The sequence below is a fragment of the Culex pipiens genome, chromosome 1, assembly GCF_016801865.2.
Source record: "Culex pipiens pallens isolate TS chromosome 1, TS_CPP_V2, whole genome shotgun sequence".
NCBI classification, from domain to species: Eukaryota; Metazoa; Arthropoda; class Insecta; order Diptera; family Culicidae; genus Culex; species Culex pipiens.
The window spans coordinates 99,582,983-99,598,949 of record NC_068937.1 but is presented as its reverse complement, the minus strand read 5'-3'; the positions used below and the strand labels follow the sequence as shown (position 1 = coordinate 99,598,949).

General features: G+C 36.7%; 2 protein-coding genes across 9 annotated transcripts in view; one reads left to right on the top strand and one right to left on the bottom strand.

Moving 5' to 3' along the window:
* LOC120430217 (ecotropic viral integration site 5 ortholog) overlaps window positions 1-9,881 on the bottom strand; it is a 129,660-nt gene extending 119,779 nt beyond the window's left edge. For 2 of the 8 annotated variants that reach the window (XR_008212439.1, XR_008212440.1), the window contains exon 1: window positions 8,786-9,474. The gene's annotated coding sequence lies outside the window, so the exon portion shown is untranslated. Of the gene's footprint in view, window positions 1-8,785; window positions 9,476-9,539; window positions 9,667-9,742 lie in introns of those variants that run through there. The other 6 variants (XR_008212441.1, XM_052710019.1, XM_052710009.1 and 3 more) reach the window with 6 other exon arrangements.
* LOC120430222 (putative peptidyl-prolyl cis-trans isomerase dodo) overlaps window positions 1-15,967 on the top strand; it is a 277,938-nt gene that overhangs the window by 260,855 nt on the left and 1,116 nt on the right. The gene's annotated exons all lie outside the window — the stretch shown is intronic.

The following is a 15,967-nucleotide window of genomic DNA, read 5'->3' as shown; positions in this document are numbered from 1 at the left end:
AACAAATTTTCAGGTTCCTGGCGCTTGTGGGGTGTAAGCACAGAGTAAATCAGCTGCCCTAGTAGCAACCTGCGCTAACTAACATTCCCGTCCCTTAAAATCGAGATCTACAAACTGACATGGCGGGCGCCGTTGGTGGCCAATGACTGTTACCTATTCGCAACTGATCTAGTTTTAGCAATCATGGTGTTTTATCTTTTCGGCGCATTCATACATGCTGTTGATAAGGGAAACACCACTAGATCGTCGAAGCCTATAATCAGTAGTGCTGAAAGGATATTACGGTTCTGTTCAGCAACGGAGGGGCAACCATGGGTGGTCTCTCATGCTCATGCTCATGCTCATTCGAAAAGAACATTAAATTTCTCTTAAAATTACCAGTTCCAAAAAATTTCACAGTTGAGTAACGGAAAATGGCAGAGTTTTTAAAACTTTTTCAATGTTTATTTCGATGAAAAATACGTTTTTCGGAATTTTGAGTATGCCATCAAATCGGGCGTCCAATTTTACATAAAAATCCCTTTGACACCAAATTTCTATCTAATCGCCGTTTCAGGCTGCAAATTATTGAAAAACAACTCTTTTTCGCATGTTCAAAAATGAAAGGGGTCGTACCGCCCCTCCGTCACGAGATATCAAAATACGGACCTCGGATTCGTGATCAGGGACAAAAATTACCCCACAGGAAAAAGTTTCATGCAAATCGAAGTGGGGTCGGGGCAACTTTTCCCGATTTCGTGTGAGTTGGCGGAGAATTACCCATATGACTACATCGTAAACCAGACGCGTTTAGTGCGTAAACTGTGATAGGAACTACGCAGCAAATTTCTGGAGCTTTGGGCACGTTTTCTTTCGGTTGGTTGTCTCCGTTTACCTTTGAAGAATTCTTAAAAATATAATGAGCATAATATTTGCGCACTTCTACTTCAACTCAATTAAAACTATCACACAACACTTTCAATCAAAAAGTGTGCCACCATAAACCTATCTTAAACCGACCACGATAAAGACATAATCCAAGTTCCATTTGGACTGACTTCGAGAAAACACGTGTCTTGCGTCCAGGTACACACGCCGGTATAAAATTCCACAAGTCCATTATGGCCACTAGCAACAACAACAACGCGACGTGGTCGTGGCAGTTCACCATAATAATAATGACTGTGACCATAACACAAACAGAGAGATAGTCTCGCGTATGCGACGTCAAGATTTTCTTTTTGAGGTTAGAGGAGAAATGGGCAGGGATTGGGGTGGCCGTCCAACATGGTTGAAGTATTCATTAGTGCATTTTGCTTCAAGAGCTTGGTGGCTGGAACGAATAATGCGAGAAAAAAGATAGAAGAGGGTAAAAGCACTCCAGCTACGCTCGCTAGGAGAAAGATATAGGTTATAAACAGTGAAACCAGATATAGGTACCATAACACGTGCCAACATCAGTCATGGGAGGCAAGAAGAAGAATGCTGCTCAAGGCAAATCATGAATATTGACCAGAGGGGAGGAGTAGAACAGGAACAGGGACTGTTACATTATGAAAGAGCATCTATTCGTGCAGATTGTTACGAGAGCAATAGCCATAATGGCGGAGGAGGATGCTATAAAAATGTCTCCCTTTTGACATGGGTTCGTTTTTGCTGGGTCCAAAACTGAGGAATATGGAAATGAGATTCGAGGCTCGAAGTGTAGTATCGACCGGCCGACTAAGCCGGTACATTGGGGACAGCACGGAAGAACGGGCCCCAAAATAGCCATAATGGATGCAAGAGGCAATCTATCTGGGTCAATATTTGTGTATCGGCCAATTTTAGGATTGGCTCTGATTTCAGCGCTAGAACGTGGGCTTAACGTTGCCAAAAAAAGAGGATGCTGCAGAAAAGAACGCTTCGCCATAACGCCGATTGATTATGAAAAACATAAAAGAACCAATTTGTTGGCAACACTGTTTGACCATGGTTATGCATGTTACAAATGAATGAAAAATACTTTTCTGTTAAATTTAGTTGACAATCGGTTTAACTGGCAACACTGCTGCCAAAAAAGGTTTCCCAAATCTTGAAGCAGCCGTTCAAAATTGAGTCATTTTCTCTTTATTAATTTTCGGTTAATTTCAAATTCGCAACTAAAAAAAGAAACTCAACACGCCGAGTATAGGAAAACGCTAAATGAATCATTCAGAAAGGTCGTCAAGCGATTTTTCTTCATCTCTTGCACGGCGGCGCGTTCGAATCGGTGGCGGCCATTATTGTTTGAAATGATGTCACTTTGCAATTTGCAGTAAACGCCACCACCAAGAAACACCGCGCGCATAAGAGAGTTAACAATCGAGCGTCAAGTCGAGTGAATTGTTGCCCATGTTTTTTTTTTCGCCAGCCAGACTAAATGGCCATTCGCGTTTTTCTTCGGCGGCGACGCGCATCATTGGCCACCGAAAAGTTGTATTTTTAGAGTAATTGTTGGTTTTTTGGAAATGGAGCGCAATCCGGTGTTATGGCAGTTTTCAGTAAATAAACAGTCTTTATTTTTTTGATGAGTTTTGTTTTTATTTTCCTCAGAGCAAAATTGTTACCACATTTATTTAGCGATACAACGTCAAAGGTTCATTCTGATTTCAAATCACAAACCAAAAGATTTTAAGCTTAAGGGTGCACAGCAACCAAGGAAGTTGTTGTCTTCTTATTACAAAATTGTCAAACTAACGTACCCAATACTGTAAAAATCTGAATGTTAAAAGAGTCAAACTTTATTGTAAATTATTTTGTAGACGATAGTTTAGGGGATGAATGAAAAATTATATCGATAGTTCCCGTAGTTTTGAAGATACCAAAATGTTTGTTACAAAAATCTGGGTGCAAAAGCCCTGGTTGATGTGCACCGTTAACAACATCATTTAGAAAAAAAATATTTAAACAACTTGCATTCATTAACAGATTTCCCAATCTTAGCCTGCATTGGACAGATCAGATGAGAATATTCGAAGAATTTCATAAAATCACGACTTTCTCTGTCAAATTTTTGCACTCAGGTCGGGCAATCGGGAACGTTGAGAAAAAGTCGGACAAAATTTACAACAAAAAAAAACGGGAAAAACGTTCAACCGGACTTTGACTGACTTGACCCTAGCTGTCCCACCTCGCTCCGCAAAAAAAAAAACAAAAACAAAAAGTAAACGGGAAAAAGTTGGGAGTTTGTGATTATTTTTTTTGTACAAAACAAATCAAATAAATTTCACTCAAATTACAGTCATCCCACATATTCGGAACACCCACAAATTCGGAACACTTTTGTGATAATTTGTCAATAGCATGCCAAATGCATCTTTTCTGTCGATCCTACTCTTTTTAGGACCTTTATTTGGACGTTCTCCTGCTATTTCACTAGTAAAAGTAGTACTTTTTGAACAAAAAACTTCATTTCAAGACTATTTTATCCTGAGCAGCAAAACACTGCCTCCAAATTGCCTGTTCCATAATTGGGTCCTAAAATGAAGCTTAGATTGCTGATATTATTGTTTACAGCGATAAAGCTTATTTTTCTGAGTACAATGACCCTTGGTACGACCACAAAGAGTTTAAAATGGATTTTTAAATCAATTTGGAAAAAAAACCTCGCGGTCCTTCTTGACAGAAAAGTTCCTACTTGACAACTCGTTCCAAAGGGACCATAGTTGATCCATCGAAAAAATGTTGTCTTGTCAATATTTTTTTGCATTAAAATGAAAAAAAAGTGATCAGAAATGGTTTTTAATCGTGTTTTTTTACCTTTGAGCAATTCTCTGAGATTTCGGTCATTCGATTTTTTCTGTATTTTTTAATCCGACTGAAACTTTTTTGGTGCCTTCGGTATGCCCAAAGAAGCCATTTTGCATCATTAGTTTGTCCATATAATTTTCCATACAAATTTGGCAGTTGTCCATACAAAAATGATATGTGAAAATTCAAAAATCTGTATCTTTTGAAAGAATTTTTTGATCGATTTGGTGTCTTCGGCAAAGTTGTAGGTATGGATATGGACTACACTGAAAAAAAATGATACACGGTAAAAAAAATTTTGGTGATTTTTTATTTAACTTTTTGTCACTAAAACTTAATTTGCAAAAAAACTTTTTTGATATGTTTTAGAGGACATCAAATGCCAACTTTTCAGAAATTTCCAGAATGGGCAAAAAATCTTTGACCGAGTTATGATTTTTTGAATCAATACAATTTTTTTCAAAAAATCGAAATATTGGTCGCAAAAATTTTTCAATTTCATTTTTTGATGTAAAATTTAATTTGCAATCAAAAAGTACTCAAGTGAAATTTTGATAAAAGGCACCGTTTTCAAGTTATAGCCATTTTTATGTAACTTTTTTCAAAATAGTCGCAGTTATTGATTTTTTTAAAATAGTGCCCATGTTTGCCCACTTTTGAAAAAAATATTTTTGAAAAGCTGAGAAAATTCTCTATATTTTGCTTTTTCGGACTTTGTTGATACGACCCTTAGTTGCTGAGATATTGCCATGCAAAGGTTTAAAAACAAGAAAATTGATGTTTTCTAAGTCTCACCCAAACAACCCACCATTTTCTAATGTCGATATCTCAGCAATTAATGGTCCGATTTACAATGTTAAAAAATGAAACATTCGTGAAATTTTCCGATCTTTTCGAAAAAAATATTTTCAAAATTTTTAAATCAAGACTAACATATCAAAAGGGCGTAATATTGAATGTTTGGTCTTTTTGAAATGTTAGTCTTGATTTAAAATTTCTGAAAATATTTTTTTCGAAAAGATCAGAAAATTTCACGAATGTTTCATATTTTAACATTGTAAATCGGACCATTAGTTGCTGAGATATCGACATTAGAAAATGGTGGGTTGTTTGGGTGAGACTTAGAAAACATCAATTTTCTTGTTTTTAAACCTTTGCATGGCAATATCTCAGCAACTAAGGGTCGTATCAACAAAGTCCGAAAAAGCAAAATATAGAGAATTTTCTCAGCTTTTCAAATTTTTTTTTTCAAAAGTGGGCAAACATGGGCACTATTTTAAAAAAATCAATAACTGCGACTTTTTTGAAAAAAGTTACATAAAAATGGCTATAACTTGAAAACGGTGCCTTTTATCAAAATTTCACTAAAGTACTTTTTGATTGCAAATTCAATTTTACATCAAAAAATTAAATTGAAAAATTTTTGCGACCAATATTTCGATTTTTTGAAAAAAATTGTATTGATTCAAAAAATCATAACTCGGTCAAAGATTTTTTGCCCATTCTGGAAATTTCTGAAAAGTTGGCATTTGATGTCCTCTAAAACATATCAAAAAATAAAAAAAATTAAAAATAGTGTTTTTTTGCAAATCAAGTTTTAGTGACAAAAATTTAAATAAAAAATCACCAAAATTTTTTTTACCGTGTATCATTTTTTTTCAGTGTAGTCCATATCCATACCTACAACTTTGCCGAAGACACCAAATCGATCAAAAAATTCCTTCAAAAGATACAGATTTTTGAATTTTCATACATCATTTTTGTATGGACAGCTGCCAAATTTGTATGGAAAATTATATGGACAAACTAATGATGCAAAATGGCTTCTTTGGGCATACCAAAGGCACAAAAAAAGTTTCAGCCGGATTAAAAAATACGAAAATTAAAATTAAAGAAAAAAGACCGATTCCGTAGAGAACTGCTCCGTTGTACATAAAAATTGACATAGGGCTTTAGTACCCAATTGTGGGATGTTATTGTGCCTCCCACAATTTTGGAACACCTGAATTTAACTGATATTTCCACAAAAAAAGTTATCAGACCATTCATAAAATATAACTAAGCTAGAATTCCGTTGGTTTTAGTACGTGAAGTCATTATTTTGTAAACAAAATATGCTCTCACGGAGAGAACCAAAGTTTGTTTACATCCGTAAGAAAAAAGTGTTCCGAATTTGTAGATTTCAAGGGTCAAAGTTTTACTTCAAAAACTTGATATAAAAGTTAAAATGTGCAGTTTTTCGATACAGGACTTTGAAAAATATTTGCAACGGTAATTAAAATTTAAAATTTAATTAAATATTTCAAACCTTGTCACAACTCTTTTCTAGCAAACTTTTGTAGCTTTTTAAAAGTATTTTTTTTATGAATTTGTTCTTACGTTTCTGTTTTGAATGTGGTTGTCAATGAGTTTAATTTTTTTTTAGTTATTCAGAAATGTTGTTCGATTGTTGATATTTACTATTCATATTTGCAATCATACTTTGGATAAGAAATTTTGAAATGTTGGGAAAATCAGAAAAAGTCGTTGTTTGAATGTTATTTGAGGAGCCGCGTTGTTTATGTTTTGTGAAGGAACTATCTTAGTGAAAACATATTTTTGTAATCCCATGCTTCATGATTTCAAATTCAAGCATTTAAAAGTTAAACTATAATTTCATTAGGGGAAGGTGGGGCAAGACGACCATATGGGGCAAGAGGAACAATCGCTGGTACGGCCGTAATTTTTACAATTTTGATTATTTCCAGTATGAGGAATTGTTGCTAGCAATGCAATTAGCTGATTCTACTACCCCATAACCGCCAAAACGACGTAAACGCCACGGGGCATAAGATTTAATGAAGTTTTTTTCAATACCTTTGTTTGCTTATAATATTTGGATAGTACAAAATAAGGCTTAGGGTTCGTTTTAAGGCTCATTTTATCAAAATGCTTTTTCTCCTAGATCAGTAGTGTCTCTACCAATGACTTGCACCTATTATAAAGTATGATTTAACTTTTGGTTATTTTTGTTGAGAGCTTTTTAAAAATCTTGTTCAGGTGGGGCAAGTGTACCATATGGATTTTTAGTATGGAAAAAAATACGAATTGCTGCAACAACATACTTTATTGAGAAATAAATACATTAAAGTGCTTAAAAACTGGAAAACAATTGTTAAAAAAATTGTCCATACAAAATATAGTGATATCCAGGTTTTTAAGCGAAGATGGCGTTCGAATGTTGAACGTCCGAAATGTCAAAATCGCGCAGTAGCACCAACATTAGAAAAAAAATGCGGCTGTCATGCCATGGCACACTTTTTTCGTAATGTTGGTACCACTGCGTGATTTTGACATTTCGGGCGTTCACCATTCGAACGCCATCTTCGCTTAAAAAGCTGGATTATGAAAATTTTCTTTTTTTATCAAAGTAATAATTTTTTTTCGTAAAAGCGATCAAATTTTTTGTAAAATATTAATATTTAATCTAAAAATGAAAGAAACGTTTCAAATACATTCTAATCTGATGTATCTAAGTGATAACAGTTCAATTGTTAGCAAATTAACATGTTGTTTCATGAATTGTTCCTCCTGCCCCAACGGGTTGTTCGTCTTGCCCCACTAGTTGAGTAGAACGTACGGAAAATCAAAATTTTTAAAATCAATTTTTTACATTAAAAAACAGGATTTTTTAAAAACTTGTTCTATCAAAGTCTTAGTCAAGACCTGGAATAAGATGATTATAAAAAAATCCGACAGATTTTTTAACGTTTTTGATGGGTTATAACGAGCATTTCCTTAGCTTGTTACACTTGCCCCACTTTCCCCTATGTATTTTTCAGTTTTGAGTTTGAAAAAGTTAGTACTCAGAAGAGTATGCAATTTTATTTAAAAAAAAAACGTTATTTAATCCACCGTAAGGTGGTTGATGCCTTCCTCACATTTACGGTTTTTTTTTTTTGGTTAAATAAAAATTCCAACCTACAAATGTTATCTAAACATCTGTTCATATACTTATCAATATCGATAGGGTTGCCAGATTTTTAATCTTTTAGATTCGTATTGCAAGACGGGTTTTCTTTTAAAAACCACTCTTTATACAATCTTATGGAACATAGTCAAATAGTTTTTTAGCATAACTTTTAAAGTACTTAACTAAACTTGTTGTTTTTGAATAGACTTATGGGAACCCAAGACGGATGGAATGAGTTCAAAACGGTCAAAATCCGTTCAGCCAGTCTGGAGATAATCGAGATACAATATTTTGTACAAATACAGAAATCCAAAATGTCTTTAGATTTATAAGCATTTTCAGTAGAACAAGTTTATGAATAAAACTGTAAAATTTAAAAATTCATTTTCATATTGTTCATGCTGTAAAATTGGTTCTGCTTGCAATACAAATTCATATTTTTAATGAAATAAAAAACAATTTCTAATATTTTGTTATCAAACTTGAAACTTTTTATTTACGTAACCCCTAATTTATATAGATGTTATTAAAAAGTTTAACACTTAGTTGACCAAACATCTAATTGTAAATTATTCAAATGAAACATTGAAAAAATCCTACTTATGATCACTTTGACGTAATTTGTTCAATTTACTCAATTTTAGATTGAAATTTGTAAGACACACAGTTACTATATCAAAGTCACCACGCCTTACCGGTTGAATAATATTTGAAAAATAAATTTAAATGCTATCAATGTCAGTCCCGGTTTACGGTATGCTATATGTATTCGGAAGCAGTATGACAATTGTTTTTTAGTTGTTCTAGTCAAAATATGGATGATAAAATGAAATGAATATTAATAAGACTTGGGGTGCCATTCCGGAAAAAACAACAACTAAGAGCTTCAGAGATTTCCCAAACACAGACGTCAATGTAAAGGTTTTACAATCTGCAACTTTTTGAAAATCCCAGCAAAAAATCGGCAAACCCATCGTTCCATCGTTTCACGCAATGATGTCGACGATTGGGATGGTACACATAACCGTGCGCCCCCCGTGCATTACTGTATCATTTTTACCTCTCGCGAGGTTCGAAACTCACCTGTGCGCGGAGAGTCACCGCATATTTCGACAGTCGACGGTTCGGTTTTACAATCCGAATTGGTCGGTTGGCTGGTTGAGGCTGCTGCTGCAGCCTGTGCAACGCAACCACCGCCGCCGCCACTGCCAGTTGTTGGACTTTTTAATGAAGAGAAACTCTGCCTTAGCTGCGATGATGACTGGGCTATGGCTGCTTCTTGCTGGTCGTTGTACTGTTATTGTTGAATACACACACAGAGATAAATTGCTGGTCGTCGTCGTCGTTGTTGTTGTTGTCGATGGTTATTGCAGCAGCAAAAGAGACAGGTTGCGCGTTTGTTGTTTTCGAATTTTCCAACCAAAAAAAAAGCAGCTGATGTGGCGGCTGAACACTTTTTTCTGTTTACTTGTTTGTTGAAAATTGATGAACAATTGCCTCTTGTTCCACGTTGTCGTGTATTTGCGGTGGTGAAATTGATTTTTGACAATCGCGTTGACTCCTCTCTGGCCTCTTCTTTTTCAGTTTAGGGACCGTGTGTGCACTTTGCACAACAATTTTCACAGCAAAGTACAACTTTTCTTCTGATTTTCCACAAACACACGCACACAGCCACAGAAAACCACCCCCACCCTACCGACGAACACACATGGAATCACACAGACAGCCTCGTCACAGACTTATCACTGGAACAAATTGCAAATTTTGCCTTCCCCGTTTTTTTTTTCTTTCTTTCTTTTTTGCCCCCTTGCAGACAGCAAAACTGCACTTTACTTACAGCTTTTTCTTGTGTGCACTGCCCTCACTTGCCAGCTCTTCTCTTTCACAGACCCCCTCCTTGTTTGGACCCACAAAGTGCAAATTTCCTCAACACGCAATCCTCCCACTTTTCCACAAACTTCCAACTTTGAAAAGTGTGAGGAAAAAAAGGTTCCACCTTAATTTTCTCCCCTTCAACTAAAAACTTTACTGGAAACCAACCAAATTTTGCTGGAACCTTCAATTTCAGCACCCTTTCGCACGAAATTCCTCCTCGATTCGGCCAAAAACAAACGGGAAACAATCCACGAAAGCGCCACGGAACACAGATTTTCAGCCAAGACCCTTCTCTTCTCCTAGTTGGCAGATTCCACGCACAGTTTGTCCGACGTCCTCGGAATAGGTTGCTTTCTGCCCACTCTTGCTTTGAAGACTGTGTGCTGTGCGCTCAAGACCTGGGTTGGCTGGATTTGGATATGAGAAGAGAGAGAGTGAACGAACGAAGTAAAACAAGACACGACGACGTCGACGGCGCAACACACAAATACATTGGCAGCGCGACGCCCATTCACCCACCAGCGGGTGGTGTTGACACGGCGAACGCACAGAAAGACGACGTGAAAAAGGGGAGACGCAAAAGTCAGGTTGACGTTGACAGTTGCGAGTGTGCGTCACAAAAAATAGAGTTTTTGAAGTTTTTGTTTAACTTGAGACTCGATTCACACGTCCGTGTTTGGGAAACGTTTGATTTTATTTAGCCGATCTTGCCGCTTCTCCTGTTTGCACAGCAATCAGGCGCATTTGTTGATCCAAACGTTTAAAATTTAACTCAAAATAATCAGTGCAACGACATAAATCAATGCGATATTAAGGATTCACTACACGCGAACATTTTTTACTTCGACTTTTTTACGGAAATTGTCATAACTCTGAACAGAAAACAGTTAACAGTTAGAGTCCCACTTTTTGTATAAGGTCCTGTAGAAATGTTTTGCAAAGTTAACAAGACCTAAACTGCCGTTCTACGCATAATTGTCCCATGTCAGTTTTGGACGATTTTGAATTTTATGACATTTTTAAGTTTAGTTTGATGTGTACTTTAAGAAAAACACATAAAATCTAGTACTTTTTTCTGAAACTCATTGAAAACAACACCAAGTCTGTTTGTCCCATCGTTGTACTTCTACGCATAATTGTCCCACCAAGTATTTTCTTACACGGAATCATTAGTTTTACGAAGCATTATGTCTTGTTTACCTGTTGTATAGCAAGAGAATCACAAATAAGGGTGATAAACTGCTAACTGGGGCGATTAGGGACACATAGGGCGAGTAGGAACCCACGGGTCAATTATGCGTAGAAACACAGAAATCGATCGAAAAATTTCAATCGCGTTTTTCTCAGTTGCACTTTTTTGAACATGGGACAATTATGCGTAGAACGGCAGTAAACTGATCTGATTGTTTCAATAGTTTCTTCAAAAAGCCCAAAAAACTTGCGAAAGAAGCTATTTTCGCTGATTTTATTATTCACAACGATAAAGCTTATTTTTCTTAGAACAATGACCCTTTGTACGACCGCAAATGCAAAGGATTTAAAATGCAAATTATTTAACTCGGAAATCACGTTTTAGACCAGTTTAAAGTACAGATTGTCGAGGGAAACAGATTGGTCGATGCAAAATAAATAGGCACTGGCAACGTATGTTTTGCGCTTGCAACACTGCCAGTTTTGCTGGGCTTAAAGGGCGGTTGGTGTCCAGTGCGTTTGGATCTGTCAAACATTGGCCAATCTGTTTCCCTTGACAATCTGTAGTTTTGAGCACGCTGTATCATTTGACAGGAAAAAGATAGCACAACAATTTTAACGCTTTTGTGTTGGTTTTAAAAATTTAGTGGAAAATAAAAATGATAAAAATCAAAATGTAAAAAGAAGGGATTTCCATGCTAATTCCCATACAAAATTGAAAGGCAATGCGCAAAGTATGGACGCAACCAATCGCTCCTAAATTTTAGGGGGTTGTTTTGAGGCCCAAAAGGCACCAAAACAACTATGTTCTGGTTTGATTTGATCATTTTTTTTTTTAAATTTTCCATATAACGACGAGCCAGTCTAATAGCCAAAGCTCAATGATTGAGTGTTTGAACATTTATTTTTTTATATTGGAACTTTTCAATTTTTTTAAAGTTTTATTCAAATTTAATAGGGTTGGATTTTTTAATATACAAATACTTGTCTTAAGAATTTTAAATTTTTGATTTTTAAAATTTTGGAATCTGATAATTTTAGATTTTATTTTTTTAGTGTTGGATTTTCTGATTTTTTTTAATATTTCGAAACATGATTTTCTAAAAATGAAAACTTTTGATTTTTAAAATTTCAGAATTTTGGAATTTTAAAATAACGGAATACATTATTAGAATTAGAAATTACTTTTTTTTTATATTTATATACATATATAAAAATTTTTAATATTCTGATCATTGCATTTTTAAATCTCTTAATTTTTTTAATCATTAATTTTTTAGTTTTTGATTTTTATTTTTTTTTAGGTTCTAGAGTTAAATTTTTAATTTTTAATCTTCGAATTTGTAATCTTAAATTTCTAAATTTCTTACTTTCGAGCTAAAATTTTAGAGCATCAAAAACTTTAATTTTTTTTCGAATTTTCGAACTTTTGTATTTTTAATGTTTTCAACAAATTTTGTATGTTTGGATTTTAGCTTGGATTGTAAATTTTTTGAATATTCAAATAAATGACTTTTTTAAACCTTTAGAGGCACGCTGGAATTAGATGCTGTTCCCCTATGTAGTTTGAAGGGACTGAGAAATTCATCGGTACATGGGACAATATTGATATCGAGAAGATCGATATTCATGTAATCTTAAATTTATTAATTTTAGATTTTATTAGTTTTTCTCAATTTAAAAACATTTGATATTTTTTTTAAATATTTTTTTATTTCTCAATTTCCAAATTTCTAAATTTCTGTGTTCAAACTATTTAAGTTTTTTTTTTGCCAGAAAATTTAAAACTAATTGTCGCCCTTTGGATTACGGAATTTCGATCAAAAAATAAAATCCGTCCGTTTAAAGATTATATTTATATTATATACCTACACTGAAACCCCGATGGTTTGACACCAATTGTTGTCAAACGAACGGGTTCACTTTTTAGTTTGACACCCTCTTTACACGGAACTCACGCACACTATGGTATGATAGTAAGTGTGAGTCCCTTGTATAAAGTGACAGTTCGTCACTTTTTAGTTTGACTTTGACCAACCAAACGGGGTACAAACTAAAAAAGTGTCAAACGAAAAAGTGACCAACCACTGGGGGTTGAGTGTATAAGTTTTGAAATTCAGTATTATAAGACAATTCGAAATTTTCAATATTATTATATCGAATACAAAATGATTGATAAGTTTGTAATTTTCAGTCACACGTCACGCACTTTTGCTATAGCGGATTCGTTCATTCGGTTTGGTATGATAGTAAGTGTGAGTCCCGTGTAAAAAGTGACAGTTCGTCACTTTTTAGTTTGACTTTGACCAACCAACGGGGTACAAACTAAAAAAGTGTCAAACGAAAAAGTGACCAACCACCGGGGGTTGAGTGTATACGTTTTGAGATTCAGTATTATGAGGCAATTCGAAATTTTCAATATTATTATATCAAATACAAAATGATTGATAAGTTTGTAATTTTCAGTCACACGTCACGCACTTTTGCTATAGCGGATTCGTTCATTCGAATTTCTCAACTTCGAATGTCCGCTAATTCGAATGCTTGCTAATTCGAAAGTATTCGAATTAAAAGCACTCAGCCGTCAAAACCAGTTGTCAAACTGATGTTGACATTTCAACACCATTATTCGACAATTTCCAAACACGTGGTTTCAAGCTTTTGACAGCTGACAGTCGTTCCAATCTGTTCCAATTAGAGAATTTGGATTCGCTGAATCGAATGCAGTTCCATTCGAACTAGCGAATCTGCTTCGTACCTTTAACATAGGCTGTCACCAGGGTTACCAGGTCAAAATTTGAAAAATCTGGCAAAGTATCGAAAAAAAATCTGGCAAAATCTGGCAGACGGAAATCTAACAATTCAGAATGGTGAAGGGGAGGGAGGGTATAAATCAATCCAAAAATTTGTAGAATTCAGATGGTTTTACTGGTTGTATGGCCACAAAAATGATAAGTTGCAATATCTTTAAGGAAAACACAATCAATTTTATTTTATTTGCAATAAAATTCGTTCATTTTAATCAAAAAGTTGTACAAAAATGGCATAAAGTGAAAAATCTGGCAAAATCTGTCAATATCTGGCACAGAGAAGGGCGAATCTTTATTCTGGCAGAAACTTGAAAAATCTGGCATTCCCAGATTTATCTGGCAACCTGGCAACCCTGGCTGTCACAAACTTAAGGAATTTCCCCGTCAAGGCTAGTATGCTGATCGGAAGGAAAGGGGTCAAGAAACAGCTTTACGAACAGCAGAACAAAGGAGAGAGAGCGATTTCTTGAGGCTTTTCTTCACCCTCTCTGACTTGCTTGCGCTGCCGCTGCTGCCCATTTGATTTTTTTCTTGACCGGTTCCTTCCGAAGTGCGTATACCGCTTCAACGTTGAAAAACTCGTGGAAATAGCTGATTGATAAGTTTCAGGAGCGCCAATTGGGTCCTAAAATGAAGCTTAGATTGCTGATATTATTGTTTACAGCGATAAAGCTTATTTTTCTGAGTACAATGACCCTTTGTACGACCACAAAGAGTTTAAAATGGATTTTTAAATCAATTTGGAAAAATTAACCTCGCGGTCCTTCTTGACAGAAAAGTTCCTACTTGACAGCTCGTTCCAAGGGCACCATAGTTGATCCATCGAAAAAATGTTGTTTGGCAACATTTTTTTTTTTTTGCATTAAAATGAAAAAAATGATCAGAAATGGTTTTTAATCGTGTTTTTTACCGTTGTACATGAAAATTGACATAGGGCTTGAGAACCCAATTCCCGGAGGCTAACTCCCGTTGGAGAGGATATGCCGGATGATATCATGCCACTGGCTGAGGCTGTCACAGCCGCCGGAACCAACTCCAGCGCAGAGGACATTGACCGCTGGTTGAATTTTGGTTGGTCAGGTTGTTGACTCGCAAAGGAATCTGCTGAGTGTGAAATCGTCAATTATGTCCTTCAAAAACTGGACCATACGACCTGCATCGATGAGGAATGGTTGGACTAAAGAATGTAACAAATAAATCTTTCTGTCCAACTCTGATCGCTTATGGCGAAGTAAAAGGCGTTATTTTTAGCAAGAACATCTATTCAACCCGAAATTTCTACCCACAACTCTTCTTCTTCTTGTTGCCCTTTTCTCTGCGCTCTTCCTTGCGCTTTTCTTTGTGCTCTTCTTCGCGCTCTTCTTCACGCTCTTTTCTTAGCGCTCTTCCTCCTCTCTCTCTCGCTACTCACGCTCGCCCGCTACAGCATCCTCCAAGTGCGCTGCTCTGCGGCTGCTTCCGCGTCCTCTTCCGCATTCTCCGCCGGCGACCAACAGGTTTCCGTGGTCCCCGATCGTACCGCGCGGCCACACGCCGAATCTGGCAGCTTTCGCTGTCTCTGACCGGTTTGACCGGTCCGTACGGGCCAGCCCGAATCGTTCCCCGAACCTTCCGCCTCCAAACTGCACGTGTCGACCCGATGTCGGACCATTGTCGGGCTTCCGCAAGCGGCCCGATATCCAAACCGACTGGGATGAGTTCGCCCTCGTTAAAAACACCCTGTGGAATGGCGTTGTGATTTTCGATTCCACGGATTAAAGATCTTGCAGCTTACCCCGTTCGTGCTGGGGGTGTTTCCTCCTCCGGTCCGCAGTCCCGTTATTTTGCGCGCCGTCCAATCCGGTGTTGTTGGCTGCCGGTTTCGTTGCCCCGCGGGCTTGGCTGCGGATCGTAGACGCCGAGTTGTTCCGCGACAGCCGCTGGTCACACACGCGGTTTTGATTTCAAGGTTACGGACTTTTCCTGCCGGCCGTCACGGGACAATCCGTCCGCCGGACCAGGCGAGAGAGCAATGGCCGAGCCGTGATTGTGCACTGTGCAGGCAACCTCGACCCCTGAGCTGCTGAGATTCTCCCATTTTCTCTCTCTCTCAGCTTGACAGCGCGGCGAGCAAGAGCGAAGTGGTGAATTTCTTTTACACGTTTGGGCGCATTTCAGTATTTTGGCCAAAACCATGTTTGATTGTAGCGCGCTTGTATTTGCTTAACTTAAATTTAACTCACATTTTGGATACAAAAGCTCTACACATAACAAGAACCTGGAGCTTTTTATAGAACGGCCATCTCAAACCAAAAGTAAGTACCAATCGATAATAAGCTCTAGGTTCTCTAGGTTGGACAACTCAGAGTGCAATCTCGGAAACAGCGAGGCAAAGGAGGAACGACCCCTG